Here is a 14697-nt window from a genome sequence, read left to right on the forward strand (position 1 = left end):
AATATCATATATTAGGTCAAAAACTTGTTGATGAATCAAAAAGAAACAATGAATGAGACGCGATTTAACGTGCGTATTTGCTAATGAAAAGTGCATGTGATGTTTAGTTGGTCTATTAACTCTCATACTATATGAATATATTGAATGTGAATTCTAATGACATATTGACCAGGAAACTAACTCCAACAAAACGAGTGATAATAATTAATTCACCTTCATTAAGCCTGTTTTGTTTGAGGCGAGCCATTATTACCCCATTTAGATGTAAAATTGTTGGTGCTGATGTTCTGATTGCAATAAAGTGCCACAGTCGATATACCGAGCCAAGTTTCAACTGTGTGTGTAATACGTTGTAGGTTTAAAGAATTCAAACGCGCTGCGGTGCGACTCTAACGCTTTAATACAAATGACAGTAGTGTAAGATGATGCAATAGTGTAATATGGGACAGTAGTGTAAGATGGGGCAGTAGTGTAAGTTGAGGCAGTAGTGTAAGATGGGACAGTAGTGTAAGATGGGGCAGTAGTGTAACATGGGGCAGTAGTGTAATATGGGTCAGTAGTGTAAGATGGGGCAGTAGTGTAAGATGGGGCAGTAGTGTAACATGGGGCAGTAGTGTAATATGGGTCAGTAGTGTAAGATGGGACAGTAGTGTATGATGGGGCAGTAGTGTAAGATGGGGCAGTAGTGTAAGATGGGGCAGTAGTGTAACATGGGCAGTAGTGTAACATGGGGCAGTAGTGCAACATGGGGCAGTAGTGTTAGATGGGGCAGTAGTGTAAGATGGGGCAGTAGTGTAAGATGAGGCAGTAGTGTAACATGGGGCAGTAGTGTAACATGGGACAGTAGTACAAGATGGGGAAGTAGTGTAATATGGGGCAGTAGTGTAACATGGGACAGTAGTGTAACATGGGACAGTAGTGTAAGTAGTGTAATATGGGGCAGTAGTGATTTTTAATTAGCAGTTTGACAAGGACAAATAACGTAAAAGACAATAACGTACAACGTTAAGCTTTGAGACCCTGCAAGTAGGCCAGTCTCACTGGTTCTCACCACAAGGGGTTACGATCCCCCCTACCAGTCCCAAAACAGAAATAAAACACACAACAAAGTTTAAATACTACGTGATAATACTACCAGTTGATTTATCCGTGATGAAAAGTGGGCATGATTTAAAATGACAGTAGGCGGGTTCAGTGTGTGAAAAAAACAATACTTTATTTGAGATTTGATAGTCACCCGTGACACGACGGGGCGGAGCGTACTCAGGCCACCCAGCGTAGCTAACTGGAAGCTTGGTGTTTATAGCACCATACCAGCAGAATGTGTGCAGAAAAAAAACACTGAGAAAACTATCATTGCCACATAATGGTGTGAACTAGTCACGTGGCATTAGAGCAACTAAACGAGACGACCAGCCTTAGGATATCGAGATATCCGACCATACATTTATGTTTGTCAAACAATTCACCCTTGCTTCATGTATAATTACCCTGTTACAAATGAACAGAAAGGGTTTGGTCATTTATTTCACACAATACATTATGCGTTGCCCAAGTGAGATCAAACACGTGTAGTTGATTGGTTAACCGGAAAAATTCAAATTCGGTTTTTAACCTGCAGTGTACACGATTTGTGAATATTTCTAGATGGTCCGTGGCATACATGTTTTGTCGTTTATTGCGACGGCTTAGATGGATTGCAAGTTTTGCAATAGAAATTATGTACAAAAACAGATTTGCTGCTTTGCGAGACAGAAAGTCTGAAGCGTTATGTGGTGGCAACACCGCAAACCACCATGGGGCAGTAGTGTAACATGGGGCAGTAGTGTAACATGGGGCAGTAGTGTAACATGGGGCAGCAGTGTAATATGGGGCAGTAGTGTAACATGGAGCAGTAGTGTAACATGGGGCAGTAGTGTAACTTGGGGCAGTAGTGTAACATGGGACAGTAGTGTAACATGGGGCAGTAGTGTAACATGGGGCAGTAGTGTAACATGGAGCAGTAGTGTAAGATGGGGCAGTAGTGTAACATGGGGCAGTAGTGTAAGATGGGGCAGTAGTGTAAGATGTGGAAGTAGTGTAAGATGGGGCAGTAGTGTAAGATGGGGCAGTAGTGTAAGATGTGGAAGTAGTGTAAGATGGGGCAGTAGTGTAAGATGGGGCAGTAGTGTAACATGGGCAGTAGTGTAACATGGGCAGTAGTGCAACATGGGGCAGTATTGTTAGATGGGGCAGTAGTGTAAGATGGGGCAGTAGTGTAAGATGGGGCAGTAGTGTAAGATGGGGCAGTAGTGTAACATGGGACAGTAGTGTAACATGGGACAGTAGTGTAACATGAGACAGTAGTGTAAGATGGGGAAGTAGTGTAATATGGGGCAGTAGTGTAAGTTGGGACAGTAGTGTAAGATGGTGCAGTAGTGTAACATGGGACAGTAGTGTAACATGGGACAGTAGTGTAACATGGGACAGTAGTGTAAGATGGGACAGTAGTGTAAGATGGGGCAGTAGTGTTAGATGGGGCAGTAGTGTAAGATGGGGCAGTAGTGTAACATGGGCAGTACTGTAATATGGGGCAGCAGTGTAAGATGAGGCAGTAGTGTTAGATGGGGCAGTAGTGTAAGATGGGGCAGTAGTGTAAGATGGGGCAGTAGTGTAACATGGGCAGTACTGTAATATGGGGCAGCAGTGTAACATGGGGCAGTAGTGTAACATGGGACAGTAGTGTAGCATGTGACAGTAGTGTAACATGGGACAGTAGTGTAATATGGGGCAGTATTGTAAGATGGGACAGTAGTGTAAGACGTGGCAGAAGTGTAAGATGGGACAGTAGTGTAAGATGGGCAGTAGTGTAAGATGGGGCAGTAGTACTAGTGTAACATGGGCAGTACTGTAATATGGGGCAGTAGTGTAATATGGGGCAGTAGTGTAAGTTGGAGTAGTAGTGTAGGATGGGACAGTACTGTAACATGGGACAGTAGTGTAAGATGGGGCAGTAGTGTAAGATGGGGCAGTAGTGTAACATGGGACAGTAGTGTAACATGGGGCAGTAGTGTAATATGGGGCAGTAGTGTAACATGGGGCAGTAGTGTAAGATGGGGCAGTAGTACTAGTGTAACATGGGCAGTAGTGTAATATGGGGCAGTAGTGTAATATGGGGCAGTAGTGTAACATGGGGCAGTAGTGTAATATGGGGCAGTAGTGTAAGATGGGGCAGTAGTACTAGTGTAACATGGGCAGTAGTGTAATATGGGGCAGTAGTGTAATATGGGGCAGTAGTGTAATATGGGGCAGTAGTGTAAGATGGGGCAGTAGTGTAACATGGGACAGTAGTGTAAGATGGGGCAGTAGTGTAAGATGGGGCAGTAGTGTAAGATGGGGCAGTAGTACTAGTGTAACATGGGCAGTACTGTAGTATGGGGCAGTAGTGTAATATGGGGCAGTAGTGTAAGTTGGAGTAGTAGTGTAACATGGGGCAGTAGTGTAAGATGGGGCAGTAGTGTAACATGGGACAGTAGTGTAAGATGGGGCAGTAGTGTAAGATGGGGCAGTAGTGTAATATGGGGCAGTAGTGTAAGATGGGGCAGTAGTGTAAGTTGGGGCAGTAGTGTAACATGGGGCAGTAGTGTAACATGGGGAAGTAGTGTCATATGGGGCAGTAGTGTCATAAGGGGCAAGATCATGCTAACCAACACGCATTAAGACCCACAGATATTGTTAATATTTGTTAGTTTGTGTTGTAATTGTTATTTCAAAAGTTTTTTATTCTGATTACTTTTACTATACAAGTCATGTTCTAAGTTCTACTGTATATATATTTACTGATCTCTCTTTTAGCTCAAACAGTGGACTAATTCAAACAGCAGCTATACTTCAAAACAAAAGTGAAACATCATAAACACACGACTATCACGGGAACAATTCCATTGAAAACTGTGTTTAAACTTAGTATTACATTTTGCACAGATATGTGCAGATTCGGTATTTGCTTTGAATACAATGTACACATATACTCATGTTTTAATAACCTCCTTGCTGGGTTGCATGGTTTAGCACTTTGACAAATCCAGCTCATTGTCCTTATTTGTTTTGTTTTGTTTATTTTGTTGATATTTTGCATTTCAAGGCAAGGGAATCTGAATAATTCACACAGGTTACACTAGTACATAGACAGAATAAATATGTATTATGTGTATTAAATTGTACCTCCAGATCAAAGTAACAGTTCCCTATTAAGTGCTGGGTTGTATATATTCACATTCTGAGAATTCAATTTATTCTCTAATTTGGTTTCACGTAATTATGTTAATGCTTTTCATTTTATTTGGGGCAAAAGGAAATCTAAAAAGTTTAAATAAGTTACTATAAAACATAGATAGAATAAAGAAAGAAGTACTATTGGTTTTGAATTCAATCTTCAGATCAGGTAACAATTACCACTTCAAACGACCACAATGTCTTCATGTTGTCTAATGATATCTCGCAGACTACCTAATCGCTTTCAAGAGTGAATCTGAAAACCCGACAGTAAGAACCACGATACAAATCATTTAGTACCTTTATTCACATAACATTCTACAACTGGCTAATAATTAAATGATTGACTGATTTAATTTACCCTGCCTGAATCGAACATGTCATTGTAAAAACACTTAGCTGTTTCAGATCAGTTTTTAAGTTCCATGTCACTATGTTCAAAAGAGCAAAGGTAAAAATGCAAAGCATTCAATTTTATTTGCAAGTGAAGTTTTGCTACCTGGAAATGAATGCTGACAGACTACATGGCCACATCACTGCGTTTCTTGATAGTTTATTGAACAGCGTTTCTGTCAATATAATGGACTTCTGTATTTCGAAACATACTCCATAAAAAAGCATATACACCCTGGATTTTGAATCGATATATATATATATCCAATCTAGTGACATGCGATTTATAGATTTCAACTGCGTTATTATCAGAGGTTTAAAAGCAGACATATTCAGTAGTCAGAGCAACACGTCACTTTTTTCGAAGAATTTAAAAAGATCAGACCAGTACATTTTCTGGTCTTGGAAAATCGTAGTAGGCAAACCATAATAGCATATATTTTAGTCTAAATGCATACGATAATATCAATACAAACAATCATATATTATCCTAATAAGAATGTGTTCACCATTACATTACAGTTCAGATCCTCAGGTTTAAAAAGTCACTACAATCATGTAACATATAAAATAAAATGATGACTTCACAGAATAATAGTACATTTGCATTTCAAATACTTATACTGCAAATAAAATGTATCATCGTAGTTGTATTTTGTTGTTGCTTCAATGCCACAAACATTAAAAGACAGCTTTGTTCAGTTTTCTGGCGGTTATAAAAACAACTAATAATGAATGCAGTTACTATTGTTTAATCAGTTTCATAAAATTTAATCCAAGCTACTGAGAAAATAACCGAATCTAGTGAAAATTAGATCCATGAAATACCGATAACCGATAACTATATTACGTCACTCTGCATTACAGTAGAACAGAGATGAGTAAGTATGTTTTAAAGTATAGAGACAACTAAGCTAAGATGAATAAATATACATCAAGCGCACTACAAATAAAATATATGTGATTTCTGTCAGTCCGCTAACATGTCAGGCTGCACCGAGTAAGTAGCCCAATATAGAAGCCAATTTGTAGTTTCCCGGCAAGGCTTTGAAATTGTCCACAATCGTGATGAATTCCTAAGCATCCGATTAAATTGACTAAATGAAAGCAGGAATGGTATGATTATTGAAACTATATGCAACATGTACTGTACTGCTCCGGTATTACACTCACTTAGATTATACGCAATCCACAGCGTGGGGATACTATTGACAGACGTTCTAACGCACCTATTACTAGGTGTCAATCACCTGTATAGCTGGTATAATTGGTATTTGAATGATCGTAACCTTTACGTCGTCAGTGTTAAGTTGTTTCGAGTCGAGTTTATGACATTTGTCACGAAAAACATGAATGTGTAAATTGAATTGAAATAGATAGAAATAAATTGGGCTGACAAAGGCTAAGAATTTATTTATAATATTTATGAGAAATATATCAACCGATTAATTAATCACATTTCTCTTGGCACTGGTTATTCAGATTGTTTTGTGAAGTTGCACGGTGATGCGACCCTTTCAGTTTGTGCTATTCAAAACAATAAATCTAAATGCTTTATCATTTTCCGTGCTGGTACTCAGAATGATTTAACCTCAGATTGTTTGTCATATAATGACGATACCTTGTGTCGATATTTGTACCTAAAGCGCGGTGTTCGTCGCGCAGCGCGTATTCGAATTTTATGTATATAAACAATGTATTTTACACGCGTTGTATACGTCGCCATGAGTCCCATGTCGAACGGGACGCGACACGACGACTGCAACCCTTTAAGCCTTTATTTGAATGAGTTAATATACTAGTTGTTTGTTTGTTATGTCAGCTGTTGGCTGAAATAATAACAATAATGAGCTCCCCAACATAATGGACTCAACAAACTTTGTGCTCCACATAAGTGCTCGGTTCACTACTTGCATATAGATGTCGCATAAAATGTGCTTTTGCCCATTAATGGGTTGGCAGGTCCATTATTGTTTAAATAACGCTTTTAAAGAATGAATTATTCAATATATATATATTTAATTTAAATATATCCATAACCCGGGACTGACACACTTAAATTTACTAAAGGGAGTATTGTATTAGCACACTGAATATAACTGAGTTTGACAGGGTGGTAATTGAATCGGTAACGTCAATGATGTGCTGACTGTTATACCTCACACACGAGAGACTACAAATTGCGTCAATGCATACCTTGGCCTGTGTCTTCTGTATTAGATCTATTTAAATATGGTTTGAAAGGTCTTCACACGAGAATGGTAGTTTTTAATTTAACAAAGGAGTAGGCACTATAAATAAACATACAAGCTGTGATATTCTGCGATGGCTGTTCATCATCGTGTCCACCAGTCTTTCATTGTAAGAGCCAGTCAATGAAAGTAATAAATAATATAGATGAATGGGTAACCTATATACTATCTCGCTAGGATCGTGTCGGGATGAATAGTCAAATAGAATACCCATGTCGTAACTAGAAATGTGAATATGAACATATTCCAGTATTAATTTTTTTGTTACTGTCTGTTTTGTGTTTTTTAATATAAGAAACATAACTACGTTAATAGCGTACTCTTTCTTAAATGTAACACAACATTGGCGACATTATTTCCATTTTTGTCGATTTTCATTAAGTACTTGAATACAGACGTTGCTTTACTGTGTAACAAGTCATTGAAAATTTTTGATAGTTCTCTTTGTGCTCGTCATATTAAAGTGGAGGGGTTTTCGCGAGCGTGTCCTTGAAACTTGAGTTCCAAGTGGGGTGTACAACAGATTATTTATTTACATCACATTCGAACACGTGTTGCGTGACGACCGGTGTAAGACATAGCAAAGGAAAACATAGATCACAAGTGAAAGCATGTACAAGTTATCACATTTTAAACAAACAAGATGGCCGCCAGTCATCCATATTTGATCAAATTGCAAATTGAATTGACATGTACACGTATCCATTCATGACGTACTAAATATCAATGAAAATTATACATGGGTGACAGTGATATTGTAATATGGCCAAAAATAAAATCAGCCCTTATTCGGGCATCTTTGATCTGACTATGAAACAAAGTGACATGTATGTGCCAAATACGAATGAAAATAAATTTTGGAAATATAGTAATAAGGCCAAAAAATCAGATGGCTGTCAATCAACCATCCTTGAACCGATTTTGAAACAAACTGTCATGGACATGTATCCTAACATGTATAAAGTATGTGCCAAATTTGAATAAAAACTGACAAAGCATGTCCAAGATACCACATTTAAAAAACAAACAAGATGCCTGCCAGTCGGCCATCTTTGATCTAATTGCGAAAGAAATTGTGATGGACATCTATCCTAACATGTATAATATATGTACCAAGTTTGAATGAATAAGTTTGAATATGTCCCACATAAAATACTAGGCACATGCAAAGAATGAACGGAATCGGTCCAAAGGATTCTGAAATATGACTCCGGACAGACTCACGGATGCACGGTCGGACGGACGGAGACCGAATTATAAGTCCCCGTTTTCGGACTACTGCATGGATGTTCGCCTTGTCGTGCTACTTACAGGAATACATTACCTGACAAAACAAAATGAGAGACGCAGTATATTCTGAGATATTCGGTTTCATGTTGGTACTCAGCAAAATTTGTTACCTTGCTTTCACTGATGACAAATCATTTGGTGTGTGTACAAATACTATGTAAACTACTTATTACCCATAAATCACCATGTCGTGTTCGTCTTAAATCTCTCAAAAACATCATCTCCATTGATGGATGACTAAAGATAAAAACGATATCGACGACATGAACGTCTATATGACATCAATTGACGTCATATGAGCGTTCGTCGCTAGAGGGCGCGCTTTATAGTGAATAAATTCCGTCCTCAGTGTATTCGATAAATTGTGTAAACAGGTCCCCAAAAATGTATGGAATCACATAGACATTACAAAAAAGAACACGAAAGTTTGAAACATAGCACAATATTACATTACGAATTTATATGATAATATCAGACGTGTATCATATGACCGATTCAGTTGAAATAGTATAGACGTGCAACTAACACATCTGAAATGTGTTTATTCAAATGAGAACAAAATTCGAAGAAGCCTATGGGGTAAAAGCACGTTACTTCTGTTTTCCTTATATTGTATAGTGCAATAAATTCGATGTGAGGAACTCTCGCTATTATTACCGTTCTGATATGTAGCTTTCGCCATTATAGAATTAGTAGTGTATCTACCCACCGTTGCCAACCACAAATCCTAATAAAATATAATATTCATGTGTACTCTAAAAGTTCACAAAGAATACGATTTTAAGTTTTAGCATCATCAATTGTTCGTCTTTTTACGACAATATACACTCTCCTCTACACATGTGGTAATATTTTTATACTTATTTGGAGCTACTCCTTGTTGTGCGGCTTTTTGATTGCAATTGTATCGACTGGGTATTGTCCCTGGAGATAATCTTAATTTTGTAGCGTTAGTATTGTCTGTTAGGTCAATGTGAATTACTCCTGTACATGTCTTCACAGGAGTTTCATGGCTATGTACTTGTCATGTACAAAAATGTGTGGCAGATAACACTGTTGCGAAGATCAACTCAGATGGCATAAATAATAGCATCAATGTCTCATGTCTGATGTAGACCTCAGATTTCAATCATAAAAACCCTTTGACAATAAAGATACATGGCGGGTGCATCAGGATGTGCTCACTTTTTTTAAAAACACGCGACATCGCTTCATGTATATATGAAGATTATATTTCGAGTGATTGTTTCCCTGCCCAATCCACGGATATTCCCAGTTACAGCTGTTATTAATAATCCAAAGCTAGGTCACTGTTCAGTCAATTCAATATGTGAGCAGGACCATGACAAATAAAATGCATGCGTATTGTATTTGTAAGTTTTACGTGTGGTAATCAAATCTATGACGCACACCACAGAACAAAAACAAACCTATTATATAGTCTAGGCAGCTAGTTGATCACAAAACTGCATTATACAATTAATTATGCACATTCTAAAATTGTTTGTAAAAGAGTATAGAGACGTGAATTTTGAGTTCAATATTAAAAAAAAGGTGAAAGCATAAATTAACTCAATGTATACTAATTTACTCAATTTCCCAGTAAAACAATGTGTTCTATTGTAATTATACCTATACCTGTGGATTTATTTTAGAAGATTTCACTTATCATCGAAAAAGAGTAAATTAAACCCCAGTGAATTATTAATTAGATTTTGTGATAATGATCAAATAACAACCCAATCCTGTGAAAATTTGAGAACATCGACAATTATGTTAGACTGAACGCAACATGAACCCTGTGTTGACAATCGGTCGTCACGTCTACTAAAGGAAAATGCATTAAAATCATTCAACATGTCGGGAGACTCAAGTGGAAACATAAAACCAACCCACAAATTAGATGATAAAGCAGTGCGTAAAAGGAAATTTAAAATTATTGATACACGGAAACAAACTTTAGTATGTTTAACTGCAGCTCCGTGTCACTTGAGATGCATGGTAATTGCTAATGATACTTAAACGAATCAAAGATCCCGTCGAAAGAATCTCAGCAAAGAAAGATTGTTTTGAGAAAGTAGATATACAAAAGGGCTGTCTGAATCACATGTAATTGATCCTACCAAGAAGAAAAAGCAATATTATTTTATTACATACAAAGAATGTTTAATTTTTGCATCTGTATAGTCCATACATGGTGACATTCTGTTCATGGCAGATTGTATTTCGAATAAACTTTATGCCTGACATTCTAATTTTTTGTTGAATTTCTGTGCTTCTTGGTAAGATGCTAAGATTTATATTCCACTACATATGAGAAAACAGAATTGAAATTATGATATGAGAATCCAATATGTTCAGCTTTTGAATTATTAAACGTGCACATTTAAAATCGTAAATTTTCTGTAACAAGTCCTTCCACAGTAACGTGAGAGCGAGTTCTAATAATATTTCGAAAATTGAGGATAAATCATGTTGATATCTAGTGGATATTTTATGAGTGTTCATACAGGAGAGCTTTCTTTTTTACGGGGATGGTTTAATGAAAACAGCTGTACAAAGTGCTCCACATCAAATATTGGTTACAAAGCTATGTCTATATTCATGCACAAAAATCATGCCTGTAAATTAAAATCAACCTAAATTATCAACTAAAAGAAAGACAAAGATGCAAAAAAGCGACAAGTCTGAAGATATAAAAAGTAACCCTTGATTGAATCATGATTCACACTATTCATTAGTAAAATACAAACCTCACATTCAATATCAAGAAATAATTTACAACTTGCAATTGTAAAATCAAGCGTGTTTTATAAATTTCTGAGTATTTTCATTATTGCTAATAGACTTTCCACCTTCGCCCTCTTCCTCGTAAATAATGAAAATGTTCTAATATCACTATTATTAATAGAGCCTGGTGTTATAGAGTCACAGCTTTGATATCATGTATTGCAAATGTTTTAAACATCAAAACGAACATCGAAATCGTGATATTAAATGTACCCAAGATGTCCCACAGTATTTACTGACAGTATGATGTCGAGAAATTTGTGAATATGTTAATTTTTCGTGCTATCAATATGTGTACAGTGTCATATAAAATTTATACTAATTACAGGTACATTAAGAACGGCAATGAGCGCCTCACCACGGTAAAAAGCTCGCCCCTTACACGCACTCTCCAACGCAAAGGCTGAATAAAATAGCGTTTATGGAACACACACTTACAGTGACTAAGATGAACATGCGCAGTTATCATGTTCTCTGATGTTCCAGGGAATCTAGTTCGAAACATTGATACAATTAACGCAAATCCACCAAGCCGAAGACCTTACATATTTGGGTCAGGGACCAATCAGATTACTTGGATTGTTATGGAAATATCACAAATTATATATTCATACGGCTTTTTTTCATGAATCTGTCGTAATATATGGGATAATTAAGAATGGGATGTAAAATATTGTGAAGCAAGTTTGACAAACACAGAAAATCTAAAAATACGTTGTCGTGTGATAACTAATACTATCTGTATATTCGAGGTTTAACGTAATCCATAAATATACTTTACCACCTACTACACTTCACACATCTATCATGAGTGGGTCACGTGACATCGGGCTGATTTGCAGAAATAGATGGCGTTTCTATTTTTAAAGAACAACCTGAGTAAATCGTCGAGAACTTTCCCCTAGTTTAAAATTGACCTTATTCGCAAATGTCTCGAGAGCTCTTTGATAGCGCGTGGGTCACGTGACTCGTTTTTGTCCCTCTAATAATGTTTTAGTCTTTATACAGCCACCACTTCCATTGCACTGTTTCACAAGATCAAAGATCACTTTTTTTTAGATTTATTAATTTTTCAGATTTATAAATTCGTAGCTCTGTCACAACATACAAAAAATACTCAAATAATGGCGTGATTCGAAAATACTTTTTTTTCTACGATTTGAATGATTTGCAAGCGATGATGGAATCTCCCTACAATTTAATATTCATAATAATATTCGCATGGTTCATATGAGTGTTACAACCACTTTCATGGTAAGCGTAAACAATTTGAATGAATAAAATTGTCCACTTTGGCGCTAAATTTGACGAGACTTCAATATTTCACGTTAAAATATTATATTGCCAATCATACTTCCATCACAGACAATTTACGCAATCAGAACAGAGAAATGGATCAAACAGCGAAATATATGTTGAAATAAAATGTTGTTATTTGCACTTTCTGGCGTCATATTAAGCAGAATCGGCCTTCTGTCTGTGCCAGCAATACCCGATGAAAGAAGAGGTCGATACTATAAATTATGCTGAATATTATTATATCGAAAATTAGCTTTGCATATATGGCGACAATACAACGCGGAATGGGTATTTGAAGCGTCATGTGTGAATGTGATAATGATCGATCGAGGACAAAACACGCAATGAGCAATAGAAATAACAACCAGCTGATGAGATGAAATAATTCCTAAATACATTTATTAAAATATAAAAAAATGTGGGATGAGACTTTGAGGTTGATGTATTTTTAAATGTATTTGTCGTCTGCAGCCGCTTGACTGAAATTAAAAACAAATATAAAGATATCGCGTTAACAGAAATAACACACTTTTTGTCAGCCTTCTGATTTGTTTATAGCGTATTGGGCATGTGCAAGCATACGTGTAACGGCACATTCTATGCATTCTCCACAACAACAATATGTTCTATGTTTCGCCATCCCAGAATCAAGCAGGCCCGGAAAACAAAGTCATATGTGAGCCGTAAAAACGTTGTGTGTTTAATAGAATGAACATAAGGAGAGCACAAATTCGCCCATGACTATCTACGAACGTTAGAACAAGATTTTAAGGTGGGAACTCAGGGGACTGATCGGTAAATGTGGAGACTAGCTGACTTCAATAATGAACAAATGCAGATAACCAGCTGACACAATAAGTACTCTTACATGGACATTGTTTTATTGTATTTGAAGGATTGTCCAGTCTAGCTATGGCAAATTAAATACGATGACATTTGAACGTTAACGACATATATCAGGCAATTCGTGCATAACCAATTCAAATATATTACATAATAATCCACAGCGCCAATACACATAGAAAGTAGAATCTGAAAACAACGTAACCCAAATTACCTTAAAGTCATTTCCGTTACAGAATTGATATGATTAGCAATAACCCTCAAGCTCACCCCGCAATTTGGATACGCGGTACGTGACACAGAATTCCCATTTTTTGGTGTCCAGCCCCAGGTAGGATTTGACCGGGGGACTATCGGTCATAAAGTCACTATTTCTATATTAGTCGTCACAATCGTACACACAACGTGAAGTGATACATTACTATACAACACATTGAATGCCATGCGTTAAATTAAAAAACAAATGGTGTGCCCAAACTTGGATTATGGTTTTATAGTCTGATTTTATATCTCCAATTGTATGTTTGAGTACCCCTGATTTTTAAGTTTGGGCGCCCACGCTTTTTATGTTTTGGAACCCATAATTTTTATGTTTTGGTATCCATAATTTTTTATGTTTTGGCACCCATGATTTTTATGTTTTGGTACCCATGATTTTTATGTTTTGGTACCCACGATTTTTATGTTTTGGTACCCATGATTTTTATGTTTTGGTACCCATGATTTTTATGTTTTGGTACCCATGATTCTTATGTTTTTTGTACCCATATTTTTTATTATTTGGTACCCATGATTTTTATGTTTTGGTACCCATGATTTTTATGTTTTGGTACCCATGATTTTTATGTTTTGGTACCCATGATTTTTATGTTTTGGTACCCATGATTTTTATGTGTTGGTACCCATGATTTATATGTTTTGGTACCCATAATTTTTATGTTTTGGTACCCATGATTTTTATGTTTTGGTACCCATGATTTTTATGCTTTGGTACCCATGATTTTTATGTTTTGGTACCCATAATTTTTATGTTTTGGTACCCATGATTTTTATGTTTTGGTACCCATGATTTTTATGTTTTGGTACCCATGATTTTTATGTTTTGGTACCCATGATTTTTATGTTTTGGTACCCATGATTTTTTATGTTTGAATAACCACGGTGTTTATGTTTGGCTGACAAAGCATCAACCAATGTCGCTCGAACACGATGACCTGATGACTTCAAAGTAGGACACTGAAATGGTACTTTCAGATTGTTTGATTGATGTTTAGGGGCAATAGTGGGTCATACATGATGGAATGATAACGGCACGGAATGCGTTTCTAAAGCTATAAGCTCAGAATCACTGAATCGTCGACCACCAGCTGACTCAAATAATGACTATCAGCTGATACAAAAAAATACACCCACACAAAATCACACAGATTTATTTCATCTTGTTGTGTTAGTACCAACGTCCAATGTAGTTATCGTTAGGGTAAATGTATTTCGATATTATTCAAACGTTTGTGACATACATGTATATCACCTATATCGTGCACAGCCAAATTGAATATGTCACATAATAGTCCAA

This window comes from Saccoglossus kowalevskii, chromosome 19 (genome assembly GCF_978046115.1).
Source record: "Saccoglossus kowalevskii chromosome 19, keSacKowa6.1, whole genome shotgun sequence".
Classification (NCBI taxonomy): Eukaryota; Metazoa; Hemichordata; class Enteropneusta; family Harrimaniidae; genus Saccoglossus; species Saccoglossus kowalevskii.